The sequence below is a fragment of the Lissotriton helveticus genome, chromosome 9 (genome assembly GCF_964261635.1).
Source record: "Lissotriton helveticus chromosome 9, aLisHel1.1, whole genome shotgun sequence".
In the NCBI taxonomy this organism is placed as follows: Eukaryota; Metazoa; Chordata; class Amphibia; order Caudata; family Salamandridae; genus Lissotriton; species Lissotriton helveticus.
Window position 1 is genome coordinate 1,219,253,094 of NC_136070.1, and position 23,972 is coordinate 1,219,277,065.

At 46.2% G+C, this 23,972-nt stretch overlaps 1 protein-coding gene across 1 annotated transcript in view; it reads right to left on the reverse strand.

Moving 5' to 3' along the window:
* Window positions 1-16,152, reverse strand: part of TMCC1 (transmembrane and coiled-coil domain family 1) — a 467,271-nt gene extending 451,119 nt beyond the window's left edge. The window contains exon 1 of the mRNA XM_078661694.1: window positions 15,904-16,152. The gene's annotated coding sequence lies outside the window, so the exon portion shown is untranslated. The remainder of the gene's footprint in view (window positions 1-15,903) is intronic.
* Between the last annotated feature and the right edge of the window lie 7,820 nt (window positions 16,153-23,972).

The following is a 23,972-nucleotide window of genomic DNA, read 5'->3' on the forward strand; positions in this document are numbered from 1 at the left end:
TATTAGAAAACATGCAACCTAATGTTCACATGGATCCCAAAGAGACTGACCCTACCCTCTGGGTAAGTATCTGAACGGATGGCATGGTATTGTCCTTGAAGGGTCTGAGTTTTTTTCTTTTCAACTGTTTCCTACAGGAGAAGAGCATTTGGAGTATACTATATCCAGGGGTGGCATCTTCCAAAATGTAACCCAAATAAGAGCTAGACAGAAACTCCATTCTACTTCAGATGCCCAGTATTTTCGACGTGGCAACTAAGCAACATTAACCAGGATGCCACAAGCCCACTGCATGCCAATATGACAAAACTGCTATTTGCACACAAAAAAAGGCACAAGAGAGATCACGACAAACCGCCTTTACTAATGTCCAAATTAGCTACCTGTCTCTTCTACCAGCCGCTTGTCTGCCCAACCATTGTTGCTGGCTCTCCAATTCATTTAAAAAAGAAAAAAAAGGCAGCACTGGTGGAATCAAGGTTTCCAAGAAGGATGGAGAGGGGGGCAAAGATTGCAGTTGAAGTTTTCTGGTGCGATATGGGTATTAGGGGTGCACCAGTAACTTACAGTCAAGGATAGGTGCCCAATGCCAATGAATATCCTGTTCCTTCTGCTGTATCATCCTTCAAGAGTCCAGAGTATGCTTTTGACCCTGGCACCACACAGGGTCAAAAAGAGCATACACTACACACACTCACTCGAAAATCCTGGTCGCTGAGCTTGCATTAATGACAGGGGTCACAGGGTAAAAATGTGTACACGTTTACAAAATATAACAATTTTAGGCTACATATACTATGCCATGTTATTATGCTAATAAATGCCAACGTTTGAAAGAAAGATTGGTGCTGTCTTTCAAAATACAAAGTGCACAAAAATATTATATCTTGAAAAACAAAGTTTTGCTAAACCATTGTGTAGTTATAAATACCATTACTCAAATGCATCATTTCAGAAAATGTGTTTCATGTATGTCAATACTTAAAAAAACAAAAAAGAGGAATCGTGCAGAATTAGTGTACAACCAATATGGCCAGCATTATGGGTAACATAAAAAGTAGAGGCCTAATTCTTAAAGAAAATCACAGACGAGCTCTCTCAGCTTTTATTTCAAGCATTGGTAGATATTTAGGATTTTTAGAAATTCACTAGTTTACAGACCTAGGACAGAAACTGTACTCAATAAGAAAGGTACATGGGTATAGTTGCTCATAAGAAGATCGGCTGATCGATTGCAAATCCACTTTCCCTACACCCAACAATGACATTTTTTTTACTCCTGTCCTTATCAGGAGTACATTTTCAACCAACCTTTCCCAGTGAAAGAGACTGGCGCGGAGTTAGTGAATAACCTTAAACGTGTACATTTGTGAGTGCGCAGAGGCTCAGGGGGAATTCAAAACCTGAAACTGCCACCTCCTTCAACTACTACTATATGTAAAGGAGCAGAAAAGTGACTAAATCAGAGCACTGCAAGAATTCAAATATTGATATAATATGAGACCTGGCATAATCGTAGAGGCTATTATCAGAGCTCTGATAGAACAGCGCTGCTATTATTTGTTACTTCACTGCATGGCACAAATAGGGACAAGTGTTTTTTTTTTTTAATCAGGGCAAGTAGATTTTTGAAGCATCCTGTCTCTTCCACAAGTACATATTTCATAAGCTCCCACACACAAATATCCTTACAGCCACCCCCGCAGATAATGAAGTGGACCACAGAAAACTCAAGTTCAGCTAAAAAGGCTGTATGAGCTAGTTTGGTTTGACTCAACTTACAAAACACATTTATCCCCCTGTACAGAGAGCTACACGTCCAAGGAACAAAAGGGGAGGTATACCTCAACGTTCAGATCTGCGAGGTTGTTGCTCTTTATTGCCTTGCCCAGAAATATCGCAAATCTCCCATGGCAATCCAAAAACCCTTTGTCCAGAAAAATCAATAATGTATCAGGGACTGAAGTTGATGAAAACTGAAACTCTGTGGCTGAGTGACACTGTAGATCTATCATCAGGCATACATCAAGTCACTTTTGTGAAGTGGTTCTATCACAACACCGAGCCGCCCTGCAATCTCTACAAATTAATGTAATCCATCAATGTTACACTCAGTGGAGATACACCACTCTAAGAAGCAATCTGATTCCGTCCTAGTATCTTGTTCATAAGATCAAATGGCTAACAGAGGAAATTATTCCATCAACTGTCCCATTAACCAACACTTGGCCAAGTACTGGTTATCAACGAAATCATCGTGCCAGTTATTATAGCCTATATATAACTAGCATAATGATTAAGTGGGTAGCCTGTATAATATAGGTCACCCACCTCACCTTAAAGTGGAAATGAAATGGGTCACGCCTGACTCCTATTTCAATATTGGGGAGAGGAGTTGGCCTAAAGGCTAAAGCGGTCGACCTCAAATCTGGGGAACTGGGTTAGAGTCTCAGCAAGGACGCACAACATCCTGTCGTTCTGGGCAAATCACTTAATCTCCCCGTACCTAACAAAAATGAATGTGTCCTCAAGTCACGAAACTGGTGCTCGTGTAAAGCGCTTGGATACCAGATACCTTCGGGTCAAGTTTGCGCTATACAAAACTCCGTATACTAAATTATATATATATATATATATATATATATATATATATATATATATATATATATATATCCATATCCCCAGTGGTGACCTTTAGGATGTGTAAATCCCACACACTGGAACCAACACAACTAGGTGTGAGCAACCTACATCATCATAAATTAGCATAAAAAGTCAATTATTTTGCCAACCACGTTCAATCAATAACCATCTTTCTCTGGGAAGATATTACCAAAGGTGATAACATCTCATGCTCTCATCCACTTGAACATCATCCTACATGCCCCGACCACCTTCTACTGGTAACTCTCCACAGTACTAATGACTACCAGGCAGAAGGATGTCATTTAGTAAGGCCAATTGAGAAGGTGCCCTAATAAGTAAACAAGACAGCTATTAACATTCTCTAAAAAGTAGCCGCAAAGCACTACTTTTGTTATTAACTAAGCAACCCTGCTTCAAACGTTCTCATTTCGAAAGTAATGACAATACCCAACAGCAATGTGCTGCCTATTGGCTAGATTTGCTCATCTCAGGCAGCTCTCTAGCAACTCTTCGCCTGAAAATTACAAAACGTAAATATATTTAGGCAATCTCACCCCTCTGGACTGATCACTGTCTACCTACTGAATGCATATTGGCCGATTCCATTGCTGCTTTATTATGTGTAAAATACGCCTTAGTGAAAGATCTGACGCCATTTTCTCCAAAGAAAACAAGTTGTTTTCTCATTTAAATGTCTTTTATGGAGTCAGCAGACAAATTCAACCCGTGTTCAACACACAATCAACTTGTAAAATAAAGTGCGGAAAACATCCCTTAAAAGAAATGATTATCTTCCACACGTATGTCTCGATACCCAAGCCGAATTTGCATTAAAAAATGTGTGTGGTTAAAAAACATGTTCTGACATGTTTTCGAAATACCAGTCAATAAATATGCAAGTTTGCTTCATCTCGGTAAGACTCTAAACCAGTTCATCAAAAGCTGGATGTATCTATAGCATGCATCTATAAGTCATGTGTGGTGACTGTCCTTGATCTAGCTACGGATAAACCCCTTATTGGCAACCTTTGATCAGAATCTTTTTTTCCCGGCAGAAAACGATTCAAGTGGCAAAAACGAGAAAATGTCAACTTAGCTTAACTACGGTTAGAAGTCCCTAACTGAAGTTCGTGTCCATCACTAAATCTGTAAACCTTCAACTTTTGCAGGTGGTGGTCATTCAAATACCAAAATTCATCGAGGAATTAGTCACCTGTTTACAAGAACGTAAGTGTGGCCATGAACAATTTCTACTGCCCCTTTTTCACTGGTGCTTAGTACACACCTTCCTGGCGTGCATACCTTTGCCACATAATCTGTGCATCACCTCTCATGCTCTCTGATCTTTTCTCAGCTACAGATGGGTCTCGCATACTTCTGCAAACCCTCTTTAACAAAAATCCTACACAGATTACCACAATACTTGACACTAAAAGTTGACTTTCGTCATCACTTACAATTTCAACGTAAGCATGTAACGTAATCGGGAAAGACATGCATGTTAACAAATAAATTAGATGAATCCCAAAACCATCTAGTGCACACTACAATGGAAGGCTTTTTTTGTTATTTTACACTGAATATCTCCAAAGTGTACTGAAATTGTGAGAATGTTGGACATGCTTGTAAGATGCAAGTAATTTTGCAGACAATGGTTTCATTCAAGTAAAAATGCATTTCGATTATGACATTATTCTGAACTTCGTACATAAAATGGGGGAGAAGGAGGAAAAGGACTAGGTCCCCCTCCAACGACGTATAACCAAACAAAACCCAGAGTGTTGGGTTCAAAGACCTAGTTCGTGGTTTTAGGCTACTGGCCACTGTGGTCAGAAACAAGCCCTGAAGAAAGAAAAATGTCTTTCTTGAGTCCCCTCACTCACCAGGGTTTCCCCATGGTGACATGCTTCATCATTGGGGCCATCCCAGCTCTCTACAAACTGGGGCGTGTTACAACTTGCGGATTACGTAGAAGCACTTTTTTGGAAGACTATGTGTAGTGCAATGTGATGTGGAGTGGGTGTTAATGATTTTAAAAATACCGTTCTAGTGGGCCTAAAATAATTTTTATTCCTGCTCCTAGGTGGGTATGGTTAAAAATGGGGTAGACACTGTGTACCAATCTATAATGAGAAGGGAATCAGTGTATGGTCGACATGTTTCGAGCTTCCCCTAGCTCTTCCTCAGGACCTGTGTTTGCCACTCCTAATTGAACCTTAATAGGAAATGAAAGATAAGCAAAAAACTTTGAAGAAAAAACAGTGAACGCTGCTACTAATAAAAGCATGCGTCTAAATACATACGATTCCTATTTCTCGTACTCAGCTTCGCTGCCGGACCGCATTGGTGTGGTCCGGAAGGGAAGCTGAGTAGGTGTTCGTGTGCGGCGTCTCCGAGCTAGAAGATTTTTTCACAGGAGACACCACCACCCCTTGGACCATGAGGTGCTATTACGCACATTGACAAATATACTACGAGAAATAGGAATCGTATGTATTAAATGCATGCTTTTATTAGTAGCAGCGTTCCCTGTTTTTCTTCAAATTTTTTTGCTTATCTTTAAATTTCCTACTAGCAGCCTGTCCCAACGTTGTCCGGGTATGAAATAGAATGTGTGTAATGTGTGTATTTGGCAAGGGCAATTTATTTTAAAATCTCGCGGTAGACAACGTTTTTTGTTTCATTAGAATAGGGACGGAGAAGGCCCAGCTGCAGCCCTGGTTGATGTTAGCAGGCGCGTGTAATTAGTTTACTGATCCGCCGCCTGAGCCCGGCTAGAGCCCTGGTTGATGGTAGCAGACGCGTGTAATTTCGTTGAATGAGAGAGTTCAGTAACAGTGAGCAGGAAAGGCTGCAATAACGTTACTTACCAGGCCTCCAGGTGAATGAGTTTGTCACGCCCCCAGCACACGGCCACAGCAGACTATCTTCTGATTAATGTACGACCCACGTGGCATGAAGGGCAGAACGTAGCACACGCCCCCAGCGTTTCTCACGCTCCCAGCGTGCCCCTTGATGCGGCGCAATTGCGTTCACATGGCATGAAGGCCGGACACACGCCCCCAGTGTTTCTCACGCGCCCAGCGTGTCACGCCCCCAGCGTGCCCCGCCCCCAGCGTGCCCCTTGATGCTGCACAGCAACGTAATTGGCGCTTGTATGTATGACTCACATAGCATGAAGGGCGGACACACGCCCCCCAGCGTTTGTCACGCCCCCAGCGTTTATCACGCCCCAGCACACGCCCACAGCCCACGATGTGATGGCCGTACCACACGCCCCCAGCGTTAGCCACGCCCCCAGCCCACGCCCACAGCACAACGCAGACACGCCCACAAGAGACTACTTTGCTGGCACGGTTCTTTTACCTTTTAAATGTATAGAGGAGTTGGCCTAACAGCTAAGGCGCTCGACCTCGGACCTGGGGATCTGGGTTCGAGTCTTGGTAACGACGCCAAACATCCTGTGATTCTAGGCAAATCACTTAATCTCCCCGTGCCTAAAAAAAATTTAATGGGTTTCCTCATGTAACGTAACTGGTGCTATGTAAAGCGCTCTGATACCTGATTCAGTTTGGGTCAAGTTCGTGCAAATATAAAACTCTGCAAAAAAATTAAAAATATGGTGGCCGTCTGCATAGCCTATGTCCTTCTGCTGCAACTGCCCTTTCCAACGCTGTATTGGGTGTTGTGATTGGTGCTGTGGTTACGGAGGTTACCCGCCTCAAAGGTTTGGGCTCTCTCTTTATAATATTAGTATGGATTAAGGTTCAATTAGGAGTGGCAAACACAGGGCTGGTCCCTGTGTGGTCCTGAGGAAGAGCTAGGGGAAGCTCGAAACATGTCGACCATACACGAATTCCCTTCTCATTATAGATCGGTACACAGTGTCTACCCCATTTTTAACCATACCCACCTAGGAGCAGAAATAAAAATTATTTTAGGCCCACTAGAACGGTATTTTTAAAATCACTAACACCCACTCCACATCACATTGCACTACACATAGTCTTCCAAAAAAGTGCTTCTTCCTAATCCGCAAGTCGTAGCACGCCCCAGTTCGTAGAGAGCCGAGATGGCCCCAATGATGAAGCATATCACCATGGGGAAACCCTGGTGAGGGAGGGGACTCAAGAAAGACATTTTTCTTTCTTCAGGGCTTGTTTCGGACCACAGTGGCCAGTAGCCTAAAACAACGAACTAGGTCTTTGAACCCAACACTCTGGGTTTTGTTTGGTTATTATTCTGAACTTCTACATCAAAAGTGGGTACTTCTCTAATAAGTATAAGTAAGATACCCATCACATCTGCTAATGACAATGAATAAAGCCTAAAATAGTAACAACAGAAAGTGATGGTATCAAAACAGTTAAAGCATTTTCAAAGCATTTTCAAAAGAACTGCATAGTAAATAAATAGCAAAGTGAATACACTACAGGGAAGCATATAGCAAAGTATATAACAGTACAATATTTTGAACACATTTATTTAACAGTAATACATGCTCATTAAAACTATGAATGAAACGTTCCAGAGGGACCTAAAATGAATGTTGTAAATAATGTGACTCGACACCATAAAGAGGCGAGAGAGAGAAAGCTGTGAAGTCATTTTTCGGCAATACTAGCAGGAGAAGGTGCGAGACACTTGAAGCATTCCGACTTCTAAGTAGCCTAGAAATGGAAGGCTTTTCAGTAATTTTTTTTGAAGGTGTGAAAAGATGCGATTGTCCTGAGTAGGCGGGAGGGTGTTCCGAATCTTGGGCACACAACCAGACAAGAACGGAACGTAAGTGTGTTATTTCTTTTTTGTGTAATAACCATTTGGTTTTTGAAGCAGTCAACACAATGGCCTAGAGCGCAGGACAACGAATTGTAAAAAAGCTCAATATGTATCACAAACAATAAAACGCTATTATGACCGTAGGATACGATTGGTAACCTCTAGCAACTACAGTTAGTGCGCTCCAACCACAAAACAGCCCCTTGTGCAGTCCACGTTTCGATATGGTCTTAAAAAGTAGTCATATCTTCCCCAGAGACTATCTCCTATTTCAATAAGGCAAGTAGAAAATGTTTTTTGCCGAGACCATACGGTACCCAGACTTCTTACAGGGAACCTCAACATAAAAGTGAAGTGTTTGCAACAATTTTAGTGGCCCACCTACTCAAATATATCACATTTCTTGTTCATGAAGACCAGTCAGGGTTTATGCCAGGACTCGCCACCAGATTAAACCTTCGTAGGACCCATAACTGGTTGATGATGGTGAAGGTCCGGGGCCCACCACACATATTTCTGTCTTTGGCCACGGAAAAAGCGTTTAATGCTGTACATTGGCCATTTTTGGGGTGCACACTGGCCAAATTTGGACTGGGCCCCAAATTCCACAGTCGGATAGCACTACTTTATAATATGCCCACTGCCACAGTCAAAGTAAATGGAGTGGTATAGGCAGCCTTCCCCATTGGCCGGGGTACGAGACAGATGTCCCCTTTTGCCAATTCTCTTCGTGCTCCCCCTTGACTCACTTGCCTGCTGCGTCCCGTACCATCCTGAAATCTGGGGTTTCAGGATAGCTCCCACCAGCGAAGAAGAAGAAAAGATTTCCCTCTATACCAATGACATCCTCCTCTACGTCACCAACCCCAGCACCACTATTCCTGTTCTATTCGATACCATAGAGAAGTACGGAAGTCACTCCGGATAAACTGGAATAAGTCCAAGCTCTACTGCCCCAGCGGAACCCCGACCCGGTTACCACTACTGGAAACCTAAGGGTTGTTTCTGAAAGCTTTCAATACCTGGAAATTGTTATCACCCTACATAGAGAGAGGTGTAGGCTTTACAATCTTGGGATGGTCCAACAGAATTTCAAACAAGATGTAGAGAGACCTCCCCCTCTCTTTGCTTGGGAGAGCGTCCATCTTTAAAATGATTACCCTGCCCAAACTGCTATACACTCTGCAAAACATGTACCACCCACTCCCTCAGTGTTCACCGGGCTGGAGAGCGACCTCAGATCCCTATTGTGGCAGGGAGGTCATACCAGATTGCACTAAAAATGCTACAGCGAAACCCCTATAATGTCGGGATTGCTTAACCGAATATGGAGGCCTAAAATTGGGCTGCTCATCTCGTTCCCAAAAATGAATGGTTACACCGGGCATGGGACCACCTTACATATCGACTGGAATGAGAATCAATGGTGCTTACACTACCTTTATGGTGGAAAGGGACCTACCCATTTTTGCTGGCAAGAAAAGTTACCCTGGTGGGATGGGAGAGCGCAACAAACGCAATAGAATGGGCAAACTGGGTTACAAAGGCTACGCCGCTCTGGGAATGTCGGTGGTTCAAGGAACTGTGCAAATTAAAGGGATTTGAAGCCTGGGATCTCTTGGGCATCTCAGGGATAGGTGATATCCTGGAAAGGGGCGCACTTAAACCTTGACCCATTATTAATCAGGAATATGGCCTACACAGATCCCAATTTATTAAGTATGCACAGTTGAATCATGCGTAGCAGGCAGAGGACATACCATGCATGGACTTACCTGAATATGCTCCACTAGAGGGGAGACTACTACAAGAGGAGCACGTAGAGAAGACAGTCTCGTTCACGTACAAAACCATAAACAACATGCCAGGCAAATTTGGTAGGCTAGGGGAGAAATGGGAGAAAGACGTGGGGCCCTTAGATGATATAGATTGGGAAGTGGCCCTAATGCACCCCAGAGAGATAGCCATGAAAGCAACACTGCACCTTGTCCAATATAAAATTCTACACAGAATATACTATGACAGGGAGAAACTACATAGGATGGGCAGGTCTGAGATACCATACTGTCTTACTTCTAGAGATGTTAAGGGTTATTTTTATCACACAAAACGGGCTTGCCCCGCTATATAAGCCTATTGGGAGTTTATAATTAGAGTGTTGGGGACGATACTGGGGGATCATGCTGCCATTCGACCCTGGATTTGTCCTCCTAGTGATCCCGAGTGAGGTTGGCATTAACACGGCCCAATTACTCTTCACCTCTCTGGGTCTGTCGGTGGCCAAGCTGGATGTTGCCAGACGATGGGATGTGGAGGAAACTACAATACAGGAATGGACAAGGAGGATGGACCTTTACATGACCGCTGAACATACCACGTATCTGAGCTGGGGCTACCCAAAACAATTCCATAAAGTTTGGGGTCCATGGAGATTATACTATGTGTTAGATCTCTGGGACACTGCACATGACCACAAATCACTGCCCATTGATGATGTTGACACTATTGAGAACAGGGATCTTCCCTAGTTTAGAATATACCATGTTGTCCTTGTTTCTGGGCTCCGAGGTTTCACGGAACGTCAACATTATTCATTGACAACAACATGGTACACCGGGGATGGTGGCTTTGTTTTATGCGAATGAAGTTACGGTTTTGATATCTGTATTTACTTGTCATCTACAAAATAAAAAAATGTGGTGTTTTTTTTTAAAGTGAAGGGTTTGGAGAACCAGGCAGGGGTCCTCTAGTGACGGGCAGTAGCAGTGAAAATAAATAGGGGGGCTAATATTGATGGCCTGGAACAACCAAAACCGGTTGAGGTAAACTTCTGTGGAACCTTAAGGTATCCTTTGACTTCAGTGTCCTCCTCTCAGAACAAACACACTACCTTAAAACATTACTAAAGAGCTAATTACTTGATGGGAATCAAATTTGGACTCAAATCTTCAATCCTAACTAGGTTTCTTCTCAATCGAGTTGAGGGATCAGTAACATACAAGGGAAGAGGTGTGGTGCAGCAGTCAGGGCGGCTGACTCCAGAACACGGGAGATCACGGTTCGATCCTCGGTAGCAGGTTTGTCCAGAACATTGTGGCTCTGGGCAATAGCACTCTTAATCTTCCCGACAGCCCCCAGGGCCGGGACACCTCTCCGGAGGTAGCGGTGCACTTAACAAATGCTGGTATACTCTTGTGGTCTCATTTTGTGGGTCCTCTAGATACTCTTCTTGCACTGTTGCTCCTACTTGGATCTTCCAGGAGTCCAAGGTGATGGGAATTTCATGATCTCGTTTTGCTTCTCTAAGCATAACATTTTTGTAGCCAGACTGTGTGACGGAGCTTTCTCAATGTGCTCTTCAGAAAATATTGAACCCTCTCTATACATCTTTGATGCAGACACATACTCCAAGGTCTGTGGAGCTTCGGTGTTGAAAAGGAATTAGTCTAGTTACCACAAATGTCCTCCATATGGGTTCTCGGTTTCGAGCACCACAGAGTCCTCGGACAAAACAACAACTCTCTTATCGCTGCAACTTCACTTTGAAAACGTCTCACTGTGCCATTTGAAACTTCAGTGGCTGCCTGTAAACAATAAAATAACTCACTTTTGTGGCAGCTAGGAGATATTGCATAACACCAATTACATGGATTCTATCTGGGTAGATTCTGATTCGTCCAGGACTGCTATCTTTCTACTGATATCCACTGCACCTTTTTCAGAGTGTAACCCTAGCACTCCACTCACATCAGCTTTTCTTTCGAAGAGCCACAACACGCTCCACACCTTTAATCTTTATTTTTCTTCCTATAACTGTGTGAGCCCATGATTCACAGCCCTCTTTCTCTGTGTGTCCAATTCTCTATCTCCATTTAGTATTCTGTGTGCTTGACTTACCAGGCAATTTGAGAGAGCCCAGGGCTGACACGCATTATTAAGTCTCTTGTAAAGAGAGCACTGCTTCAGAAGTTTGGGATAATCCTGGGGAACCCATTAATCATCTAGCCCCACTATGTTCTAACGAGACATCCATCCATCTCCAACTCACCATTGTTGCTCTAGCTGAGGTTCAGTTATATTACAGATAATTCTTTTGCAAGGTGCTCAAGGAGGAGAGGGGCATCTGCTTCCACTGCTTTATCTTCAGCTACTGTTGACCGTCTCTAAGGAAAGACTCAGTATGTCACCGCAACCACTTACTAGACCCACTACAGTGTTTCGCCAGGTCAGGGGGTTGTACCTTCGTGGCTTAGCCACCACACTACATTTTCATTAGTTGGAACTCAGGAAAGTAGATCTAGCACTTTGGCCATACTTCTAAATACACTTTCTTAAAGGCAGAACGCTCCAAATAAAGAGTATTAGATCGTAGAAGACTGAATTCCTCCAACGACAGTCAATTTACAAGCCAGATAAAATGAGACATTTAACTAGAAGTCTTTGCACAATACATAGGTTGGCTTGTAAATTATTCTAGCGTCAGTCAGAAGATACTGTTGAATAAGGATCGAAATAATGTGGTTGAAGCATTTGCTCAGGTGATCAGCCTTCCCACCACACCGAAGCCATCTCTAAAAGATGTAAGTATGTACCATCTAGTATGAAATTACACCTGGCTAAGACTAAAGATATAGCAAGTACTGGGCACACGTGTAAAATCAACAGATTTTTAAGTCGACACCGGTGGTGTAAAAAACACTTTGTTTTTATGTAGGTTTCTTTCTTTTCTCAAAACATACAACGCCAGCCGGCACGTTGTATGTTTTGAGAAAAGAAAGAAACCTACATAAAAACAACGTGTTTTTTACACCACCGGTGTCGACTTAAAAATCATGTATTAATTTCTCAGTATCTGTACTGTTGATTTTACACGTGTGCCCAGTACTTGCTATATGTGTTTTCTAGTACCAAGGATCTTCATCTTTGGCTCTTTGTGGGGTTTAGGGTATTCCTCCATACTGGCTGCACCGTGAGATTTTCAGACAATCCTATCACTCACCGATCTATCACTCACACATCTGTTTGAGCGCCAACGTCCTGTTCTTCTCCAAACCCTACGTAAACCTTCTAAGACTAAAAGATAGTATTATAATACAACTAGAAAAATTAACACAAATTAAATCAGATTCTGGAACATGGTATTTTATTTCTTCCAAGTGTCTCAGTTGTTTTAGAGCATTGCTGACAAAGTTACTAATTTGAGCACTGAAACAGATTACTAATGATTTTATGCACGTGATAAGTGCTGGCTTGCACTGAAGAACATTCAGAGTCTAACAAGCATTGAACAAGAATGTGACTTAGGAGAAGCCAGGAGGAAAGAAATAAGTAGAAATGTAAAGTTTAAGGTGGATCATCCATAAACAGATGGTTTGCGGTCAAGGGTCTGTTAAAACATTGATATGGTGCAAAAATAATCTATAAAATAGAAAAGTTTGGTTATCATATCAATGGGGAAAAAATGCCTCAACAGTAGAGGAGCGCTATAAGGGCCTAAATGTATGCATTAAAGAAAGTAAGTGCAAAGTTCTGAGGCAAACCTTGTAGGGATGGGGGATGAATACAGCAAGAGTGAGTTTTTCTACTTCATCTTAGTAAGATAGGTTGCAAACCAAATAATTACATTTTCATTCATCAACCATACTATCTTTTAATTTTACAAATAAAGCATTATGTTAATTTTGAAGGAAACACGCATAAACCAAGGCGAATAAATAAATAGGAGGCTCCAGAGTCGAGCATGTGCAAAGCGTCATCAACTACTTGCGGCCTTGTAGTCTCTGTTTTGCAAACAGATCAAAATCCTGACTGAACGACACCGAAGAAATTGTTTTCACATATACGGTTTTTAAGTTCATAAGCCTCGCAACTTTTCAGTGCTCTTATATGGGAAAGGCAGGGTTTTTGCAGTCTTTATCCATTCCACTGCATTAAGTACTACTCCCTCTCTCCCCCATCTAAAACTGAATAACACATCCACCACTCAAACTACTTTCATATTTCACTACACTAATTTTCAACACTAATTCTTTATGGGTACCAGAGTACCGTGCTACTCGCCAATTAAAGCGCTTCGCATCCCATCAGGGTTACAAGCGCTATATAAATGCAAACCTTTTCCACCTCTCCCCAACCCTTCTCAATCCAAATAACTAACATATCCACCACTCAAATTACTTTCATATTTCACTATACTAATTCAACACTAATCCTTATGGGTTCCAGAGTAGCGTGTTACTCACAAAAAAAAGCACTTCAAACCCCATCAGGGGTAGCAAGCGCCATATAAATACAAACCTCTTACCCTCTTCTATCCTGCTGCTACCCTTCTCTATCCAAATAACTGAATAACATATCCACCACTCAAATTACTTCATATTTCACTATATTAATTTTCAACACTAATCCTTTTATGGGTTCCGGAGTAGCGTGCTACTCGCCAGAAAAGCGCTTCAACACCCTTCAGGGGTAACAAGAGCTATATGAATGCACACCTTTCTCCCCTTCTATCTCTCCGCTATCCTTCTCACTCCAAATAACTGACTAACATCCACCCCTCGAATTACTTCCATATTTCACCATACTAATTCACCACTAATCCATATGGGTTCCAGAGTAGTGTGCTACTCACAAAAAAAAGCACTTCAAACCCCATCAGGGGTAAAAAGCGCTATATAAATACAAACCTTTTTTCCTCTTCTTTCCTTCCGCTATCCTTCCGAATCCAAATAACTGACTAACCTAGCCACCACTTTAATTACTTTCATATTTCACTATAGTAATTCAACACTAATCCTTTATGGGTCACGGAGTAGCGTGCTACTCGCGGGAAAAGCGATTTGATGCCTCGTCAGGGGTAGTAAGCGCTATATAAATGCAATTACAATACAATAAATACAATTATTGATGCTCTATTTCATTGAAATACTAAGAAATTAGACTGAGGGCATCATAGTGCATGATGGGTGTTATCAATGGCACATTACATTTTAAATCCCTTTCAACCTCAGCCATCAGTAGCCCACCATGCACCCTGGTAATACTCCATGTCCAATAAAAAAAAACACAAAAAAATCATAGAAACTGTGAACCTCTTTATAGAATAAGAATGCTCACAGTAACAGTAGTTGAAAACGGTACTAAGCACCACCAAATGGTCTTGGGATACCATCTGATAAATAAAAATCATAGAAACAGTGAACCTCTTTATAGAATAAGAATGCACACAGTAATAGTAGTTGAAAACGGTACTAAGCACCACCAAAAGGCCTTGGGATACCATCCGATGACAACAAGATGAAGTGTTACAAAGCGGTCAACCAAGGGGGGGGGGGGGGACACAAAGATGCGCCTATACCACTATCAACGAGATGGGCCATTTATGTTAGGTGAGGTGTCTACGTCGACATACCCGCTCACTGCAGTGCTCACTACTGGCAAGCATAATGTATCCAACCAAGTCAAAAGAGCTAGGGTCTTGGGAGTGTATGGATTGATTGTTTAAGTATGCCAAGATTCATGAGCATTTGCCATTAACAAAAAAAACAGGAACGGGTCTGTCTGCTTCGAATAATTGAGGGCTGAGAACGGCTCAAGGAAAAATTCCTCATCGGTGTGACACAATAAATGACAGATCTTAGCTATGAATCTTCCTAATGGCCTGATGTAATCCTGGCTACGGCATCAATTTTCGCAGCAGACACGCGCATTTCACTACCCTCTTTCAAACGCATCCACTCACTGATGCCCTTCCATCCACCTTTTCAGTTCCATTCCATGCTGCTTTCGGGCAGCGTAAAGCTAAGGAAACGGTCCAGTGCACCTGCAGCTGGGCGTGAGTCACCAGCCACAGACTGTTTTCACGCTTGCCAATTCAAACGTGAAAGGACAGGGAGGGTGCAATACACAGGATCCCTCTGGAACGACGAAAACACAATCTCTGCAACACAGACATCCTCTCTCTCTGCTGGCGCGACCTCTCATCTGTCACAGCCTGGCCTGTGGGTGTGCAGGCAGCCTCCGATCTCTAGTGATAAGACCAGCAGGCGCCGTCCTTGCTGATGCGATGGATGCATCCCTGCGACGTGGGGCCTTAACATGACAGTGCCAGGTTTTGGCTGTCTGTCCTGGCGTCCAGGCATTGATCGTTAAAAGCATGCATATCCTGATATTTTGAAATGGGTCTGGCATGCATATTGCAGTTAAAATGTAGAGCGTGCACGCATTTCTACCAGTCTCTCTGGTGGCATCACGACGCAGACATGAAAACAACTGCTTCAAAGACTAGCCTTTGCAGGAAACCAAGATTACAGGCAGGAGGGACTCGCTCACTGCCCTGGTAGCCCGGTCTGGCACCGCAGCTGGAGGGAGGGGGGGGGGGGGGGGGGGGGGAAGAGTTCTAACCGACCGTTGCAGAGCGGCCGTTGAGGGTAGCAGGTTCCCACCGTATTGACAGAGGCCCCTCTGTCTGACACTTACCGGCAGCACACCCCCGCCTTCCGACCGTTGACTGGTGCCCCGGCTCTTCACTGGAGGGCTCCGCCTGCGCTGCCTCTCAGTGAGCCGGCGTCCGGGCCCGAGGCAGCTGGGAGACTCCAGCGCTCCATGTCATGGTGCCTTCCGCCGCCAAGAGCCACCCGGCCTGTACCCTGCGTCACGAACGCCTCTTGTGGCTGGCTCCTCCCCCCGGCACTCCTGTAAGTGCAGCCGCTCTAGGGCCCGTTTGTCGCCGCCTCCAAATGTCGCGCGGACAGGGCTCCTGCAAGGACTGTGCGTGTGACGTGCTTGCGACGTTAAGGGTGGTGCGCGTGCTGCTCTCCCTCCAGCCGCGCTGGCGTACGGTGAGCGTGGAGTGGCGTTCGCTCCGCGAGGGCGGCGTGATGGATGTGATACGTCACCGGCGTGAGGACAGTGTGTGTCCGTCAATCCGGGCAGTGGCTGTCTGTGCCCAAAATTGTGCACCAACTCCTTCCTTGGGAGAAGTATTCTACAGGATGCTGTAATCACTGATATTGTTTATCGGCCTTCACTGCCCTGTGCGGCTAGGCTTTCCGGATATTCAGCACTTTGCTGGTGGACTTGATGGCTCCAACCAGCGGCCAGTTTTTGTTTAGGGTGAGACTAAGCATTGGAACCTACTGATCTAGGGCACTGGTTTGCCCTTTCAGCACTTGCTGTTGTGTGAGGGCAGGGTCACAGACACTGCTCTGCATCGGTAAGCCTAAACCACCTCCTCAACTTCCCTGCACCTTGGTACAGCTTCCTCCTTGTTATCCACTACTACTTGGGCATCCTCTCTGCTCTACGGGACTGGACTAACCATCACAGTACCCACAACGCTGCAGGCTACCCTTAAACCCCTGTTGCAGGGATTCTGCTCAAAAACAGAACTATGAGCAGGATTATAGTACCTTGGTGTATAGGTACTCAGTCATCCTACCACCTTTTGTACACATGACCGACTAGCTATAGTGTCTCACTGTCTGACCCCAGGACACCCGCACGGCACACCAGCTGTAGGCGCGTCTCTGCACCAGCACCACAGGTCCGTCCCTGACCTCGGTGCCCCCTCGCTGCTGCTCGTTTTTTTCCTCCCGCTGTTGCCCTCTTGTTTGCACTCTTGTTTGCCATCGCGCACTTGTATTGTTTTTAATGTTTTCTTCTGTCAGTAGTTATTAGCGTTTTTGTCTTTACTGTAACCCGCTCCCCGCTGCTGCTCCCTCGCGGCCCCACCCCCTTTGTTCTCTGTATCCCCATTGGCCTCCCCGCTCCCGCCTCCCAGCTGCTCCTCCCTCCCACTTGGCCTCAAATGGAGCCCGCGCGGCGTGAGCGAGTGTGACCTGACCCCAGGACACCCCCACGCCACACGGCCCACCAGCTGTAGGCGCGTCTCTGCACCAGCACCACAGGTCCGTCCCTGACCTCGGTGCCCCCTCGCTGCTGCTCGTGTTTTTCCTCCCGCTGTTGCCCTCTTGTTTGCACTCTTGTTTGCTATCTCGCAATTGTATTGTTTTAGTGTTTTCTTCTGTCAGTAGTTATTAGCGTTTTTGTCATTACTGTAACCCTGGTGTAACCCCGCTCCCCGCCGCTGCTCCCTCGCGGCCCCACCCCCTTTGTTTTCTGTATCCCCATTGGCCGCCCCGCTCCTGCCTCCCAGCTGCTCCTCCCACCCACTTGGCCTCAAATGGAGCCCGTGCAGCAGTCACGCGCAGCGGGCGCACCGATTGTGCGCCAAAGGCAAGTCCGTCCGCGCCTGGACCGCGCCCAGCGCCAGAAACCCTGGCCCCCGTCGATGCCAGCCCACACAACGGACCTACAACGCAGCCACCCTCAATGCACTCAAACCCGACCGGAACCCCGCCTGCTACCGTGCCACCCCGAAACGCACCCACGGACCCTTCACCTGCCAAGCCTGCAAGTTCACCTGCCTCCGGACCTGCAGCGCACCCGAAAGACGAGGCACCAGCAACAACCACCTCAAGTGCATCCTGCTCAACACCCGCTCCATCCACAGACACGCCGTCAAACTTTGGAATCTGCTCGACACAACATCACCGGACGTCGCCTTCCTCACGGAAACCTGGATGAACGCCTCCTCAGCGCCCGACATCGCCATAGCCATCCCGGACGGATACAAGATCACCCGGAGGGATCACATCAACCAGACCGGAGGAGGCATCGCCATCGTCCACAGGAACACCATCCGCATCACGACCAACTCCGATGACACCCTCACCGCCGCCGAGCACCTCCACTTCCAGATACACACCGACCCCAAGACCACCCTCAGAGGTACTCTCATGTACAGACCCCCGGGACCACACACACAATTCAGCGAAGCCATCGCAGACTTCATCAGCCCGCACGCCCTCACCTCCTCCGACTACATCCTCCTAGGGAACCTCAACTTCCACCTGAAGAACAACTAGGACAGCAACACCACCACCCTGCTGGCCAACCTTGGACTCAAGCAACTGGTCAACACCCCGACCCACTACGCCGGCCACACGCTTGACCCAGTCTTCTCCTCCAGCAAGCACATCTCCTTCAGCCACTCCACCGGACTTCATTGGACTGATCACAGCTGCGTCCACTTCAGCTTCAGGAGAACCACGACCCACCACCACCCGCAATAGGTTCCCCGCAGGAGCTGGAGCAAGATCACCGCCGACCAGCTCACCACCTCCCTCAGCCAGAACCCTCCCGCCAGCGCAACGGACCCCATTGAAGCAGCCCGCATCTTCACACAGTGGCTCACCAACTGCGCCGACAACCTTGCACCACTGAAGAACCCTCCCAGCAGTCCCCCGGCACCAAGAAAGCCTTGTGGTTCACAGACGAACTCAAAACATCCAAGAAAAACTGCCGCACCCTTGAAAAAGCCTGGCGCCACGACCAGACTACAGAAAACATGACTGCCCTCAAGAACGCCACCCGCACACACCACCAGCTGATCCGCACCACCAAAAGGACAACATTCAAAGAACGACTGTACAACAACACCCACAACAGCAAGGAACTCTTCAGCATCGTCAAAGAGCTCTCCAACCCCAGCGCCGGAAACAACGACATCACTCCCTCGCAAGACCTCTGCGACTCACTCGCCTCCTTCTTCCACCGCAAGATTGCCGACATACACAACCGCTTCGGCGCACCAACCACGCACTCAACCACCAAACCATCGCCCCCCACCGCCACCCTCTGCGCCTGGATCCCGGTCAGCACCGAAGACACCACCCGCACGATGAACACCATCCACTCCGGATCCCCAAACGACCCCTGCCCCCACCACATCTTCAACAGGGCCGACTCCATCATCGCACCCCAACTCCGGGACATCATCAACCTCTCCTTCAACACCGCCACCTTCCCGGAGAGCTGGAAGCATGCCGAGCTCAGCGCCCTCCTGAAGAAACCGACAGCGGACCCCACCGACCTCAAGAACTACCGCCCCATCTCGCTCCTCCCTTTTCCTGCCAAAGTCATCAAGGAGACCGTCAACAAGCAGCTCGCCGCCTTCCTCGAGACGAACGGATCCCTCGACCCCTCGCAGTCCGGTTTCCGAGCCAACCACAGCACCGAGACCGCCCTCATCGCAGCCACCGACGACATCAGATCCCTGCTCGACAACGGGGAAACAGCTGCCCTCATCCTCCTGGACCTCTCTGCAGCGTTCGAAACTGTCTGCCACCGCACCTCAGCAACATCGGAATCCAAGAGAAGGCACTGGAATGGATCATCTCGTTCCTCGCCGGAAGAACCCAAAGAGTCCGCCTCCCCCGTTCAGATCCGCGGCCACCGAAAACATCTGCGGCGTACCACAAGGATCCTCACTCAGCCCCACCCTCTTCAACGTCTTCATGAGCCCTCTCGCAGCCATCGCACGCCAACACAACCTGAACATCATCTCCTACGCCGACGACACCCAGCTGATCCTCTCCCTCACCAACGACCCCGCCACCACCAGAGCCAACCTCCAGGAAGGAATGAAAGTCGTCGCAGAGTGGATGAAGACCAGCCACCTGAAACTGAACTCAGACAAGACGGAAGTCCTCATCCTGGGATCATCCCCCTCCGCCTGGGATGACTCCTGGTGGCCCCCTGCCCTGGGCACCACCCCCAAGCCAACGGACCACGCACAAAACCTGGGCTTCATCCTGGACTCCTCCCTCTCGATGACCAGACAAGTCAACGCCGTCTCGTCATCCTGCTTCAACACCCTGTGCATGCTCCGTAAGATCTTCCGATGGATCCCCACCGAAACCAGGAAGACGGTCACCCAGGCACTCGTCACCAGCCGACTGGACTACGGGAACACCCTCTACGCAGGAACCACTGCCAAACTACAGAAAAGACTCCAGCGCATACAGAACGCCTCCGCACGACTCATCCTGGACATCCCCCGCCACAACCACATCTCCGTCCACCTGAGAGACCTGCACTGGCTCCCCGTCAGCAAGAGGATCACGTTCAGACTCCTCACCCACGCTCACAAGGCTCTCCACGACCTGGGCCCCAAGTTCCTCAACAACCGCCTCACCTTCTACACGCCCACCCGCCAGCTGCGATCGACCAGCCTCGCCCTCGCCACCGTACCACGCATTCGCAGAGCCACCGCCGGAGGAAGATCCTTCTCCTACCTGGCGGCCAAGACATGGAACCCCCTCCCCATCCACCTACGGCTGACCCAGGACCATCTCTCCTTCAGGAAGCAACTCAAGACCTGGCTTTTCGAGCAGTAACGGACCCCTCCCCCCCAACTCCTTGAGACCCTCCCGGGTGAGTAGCGCGCCATATAAAGTGCTTGATTGATTGATTGATTGATTGATTGATTGCTCTCCTGCTCACTCACAGAATAACAAGTGATTAGACACCCTCCGAACACAACACCACCACAACACTCAGGAATTGCGGTAACGATACACACTTTCGCTCGCACTCTTGTACTTGTCCACAATAAGATCTGACAGAGACACTAAACAGTTTAAAGTAATTATTTTAACTAACGTGCCCCAACATGCAATAAAAAAAATATATATTTTACAGGGTTTTATATAGCGCGAACTTGACCCGAATCGGGTATCATCGCTTTACATAGCACTAGTTGCATTACATGAGAACACATTCATTTTTTTTTATTAGGCCCGGGGAGATTAAGTGATTGCCCAGAATCACAGGATGTTCAGCATCATTGTGGAGACTCGAACCCAGTTCCCCAGATTTGAGGTCGACCGCCCTAGCCGTTAGGCCTACTCCACTCCCCTTATGCTATTTATGTGCCACAACAAGCAGAAAAATGCACTGTACAAATACAGTCTGCATAGTAGCTAGTCCATATATCATGAAGGGAGATGTCATCAGGAGAAGACAATAGAGCCTGACCTCCCTCCCCTTTCTAGGAAGCAGTATTATTATATATTGGAAGATCTGTGGGCTTAGTCAGCAGACCCCATTCCGTAGCATATAGAGAGTAAATCTACATCATAGGTGCTGTCTCGCTCTTCTCCCTGGAAAGGTCCCTCTCCAAGTGTGTGCTACCTATTCGTATATTCCAATAACATCAAAGTACGTTGTCCCAAATAACAGCTGCATCGGTATGTTTTGTGTGGGTGCTAGGGTGACCAAATGGCATGGGTGCAAATTCAGGACAGTGACTGCAAAAATTCAGGACAAAGGGTCAAAATTCAGGACTAAAGGTCAGAATTCAGGACAAAAATTCGGGACAAAAGGTACGTTTTGCATACACATCAGAGGAATTCCCGCAATAGTGCATAAGTAAATAGATAAACAACACAAGCACAAGGCAAAATAAGTTTATTTTAGGTTGAGAGAACCTTGCACTTACTGCATCTGTTGTGTATGCAAGTGAAACACACCTGCGTTTGCATATTAAAAAAAAAAGCGCAAAGGAAAAGATCACAGCTGAAGGCTACTCAGATCTTACAATTCCCCTCAGCCCCACTGGAAAAAAACACCCGGCCCGAAATGCTGTCACTGGGCAGAGAGGCCCATTATCATTCTGAATGTGATAATTAGGCCAACATACAGAATTATAATGGGCCTGATAGCAGTCTGTGTCAGGTCGGGGAGGGGCTGCTGCAGGCCACAGATCACAGCAGGAGCGTGAGCTGCCCCTGCAGTGAGAGTTACAGGCTGCTTGCAGGGGGCAGCTCACACCAATGTCTGAAATTACGGACAAATGGCGTCTGTGGAAGAATCCCTTATGGACAGCGGACAAGAGGCCCAAATTACGGGCAGTCCATGAAATTTACGGACGGTTGGTCACCCTAGTGGGTGCTAAGGCCTGACCAGAACAAAATAACAAGGGAAATTCTATAACGACCGTGCTCACAATGTTCAGACTAAATCCCAGGAACCTGCAGAGAGTGAATACAACCAATGTTCCCATGTGAAAACAGCCATAGAAATTGTTACAAAAACAAAGTTGTGTAGTAATGTGCGCAAAGCAGCGGAAAAGCTGCAGCATGTTCATGCTAACTTAGAGAAAACGACAATGTCCCCATGGGCCATGTGATACTCAACTACTTTGCCAAACGGGGCAGGAGGTTGGAGAACTGCTTTCCTATGTGTGTTGGAGGCTAATGCATTTTCTAACTTGTGTCTAGAATATTCAGTTCTATTATGGACTCCGAGCATTATGCTTCTCTTGCGTTAAATAAAAACTACATTTCCCATGAGTCCTAAAATGAGGTCTCGGTCTATTAACCACTCACCAATAGATCTGGCCCATAAATAGCCTCAACACCACATTAGTGCTTCCTTCTTTGCCAAACATGACAATAACATACATTCCAACATATGACATGAAGAACAAAGGATTCATGTGGGTTATCAAAGCATACACCAAATGACATCTTGTACACGATACATGGATGAGCTTAATAGAGTCAAATGAGTAACATGATCAACATGCTGGTTGCAGAGACGGCCTGGCCTGAAGGAAAAAAGAGGACCAATATATTATCACTGCATAAAAGACGATCTCTGGGATGTATTATCACAGGTAGAACCCCAACCCAAGGATTACATTGTCCTTGTTAATCTTTCCCTCTGACTTAATCATCAAATGAATGAGTGAAAAGGGGATCGGCGTAAGAATTTTGGAAGAGTTGATGAGGTGTTTAAGTCCTCAATCGGACCAAATACCCAATACGTAGGAGAACTCTGGACATTGGATCCATTCGTTCTCCACTATCCAAAGAGGAAAAAGTTTAGATGCTGAATAGGTCTTTGTATTGTGGCAAGAAAGGCCACTTCATCAGCGAATGTCCTACTAAACCTAAGCCTAAAAGTGATTTGAAGCCAAAATCAGTAAACACAATTCAAGAATAGCTAAAGGAAAACTAGAATGTTCAAACGGTACAGAAAGGGACCTTTTGGGCGAAATATAGAGAATCCCTTTCTTAACTTCAAAAGATCTACGAAAATTCTCATTGTCTTTGGCTTTGACCTTCCAGAAATTCCCTGCATGTGATATCCAAGTTGTGATTAACTCTGGCGCCACTGCAAACTGTATTGATTCCTGTATGACCAAGATCTTCAGATTAAACAACATAAGAGGAATGTATCAGAGGCTGTGTTTGCTCTGGATGGAAACAGCTGACATTGGGTCCTATCAAAGTCTACACAGAAGGCGTACAGTTAAGATATGTAGGGGCCAATGGTATACACAAGGAATTCATTAGATTCAATGTTATTGATGCGCCACAATGTGGATTCATCCTCAGAATTCCTTGGCTGGTGCTCTACAACCCTCTGATATATTGGGACTTTAGCACTGTAAAGTTCCCCTCTATTTATTGTTGTGACTAGTGTCTACAAAGATTGAGTGCAACCAAGGGGAATAATTGTGCCTCTCCGGTACAATGTCTCATTGCTTCCATATGGCCGCCACAGCTGCAGAAACAGATACTGAAGTTCCCGACCAATATAAACAGTTTCCTGATGTTTTTGATGAGAAACAAGCAGAACAATTGCTCTCACTTTGACAATATGATTGTCAAATGGACTTAGTGCCAGGAAGTGAC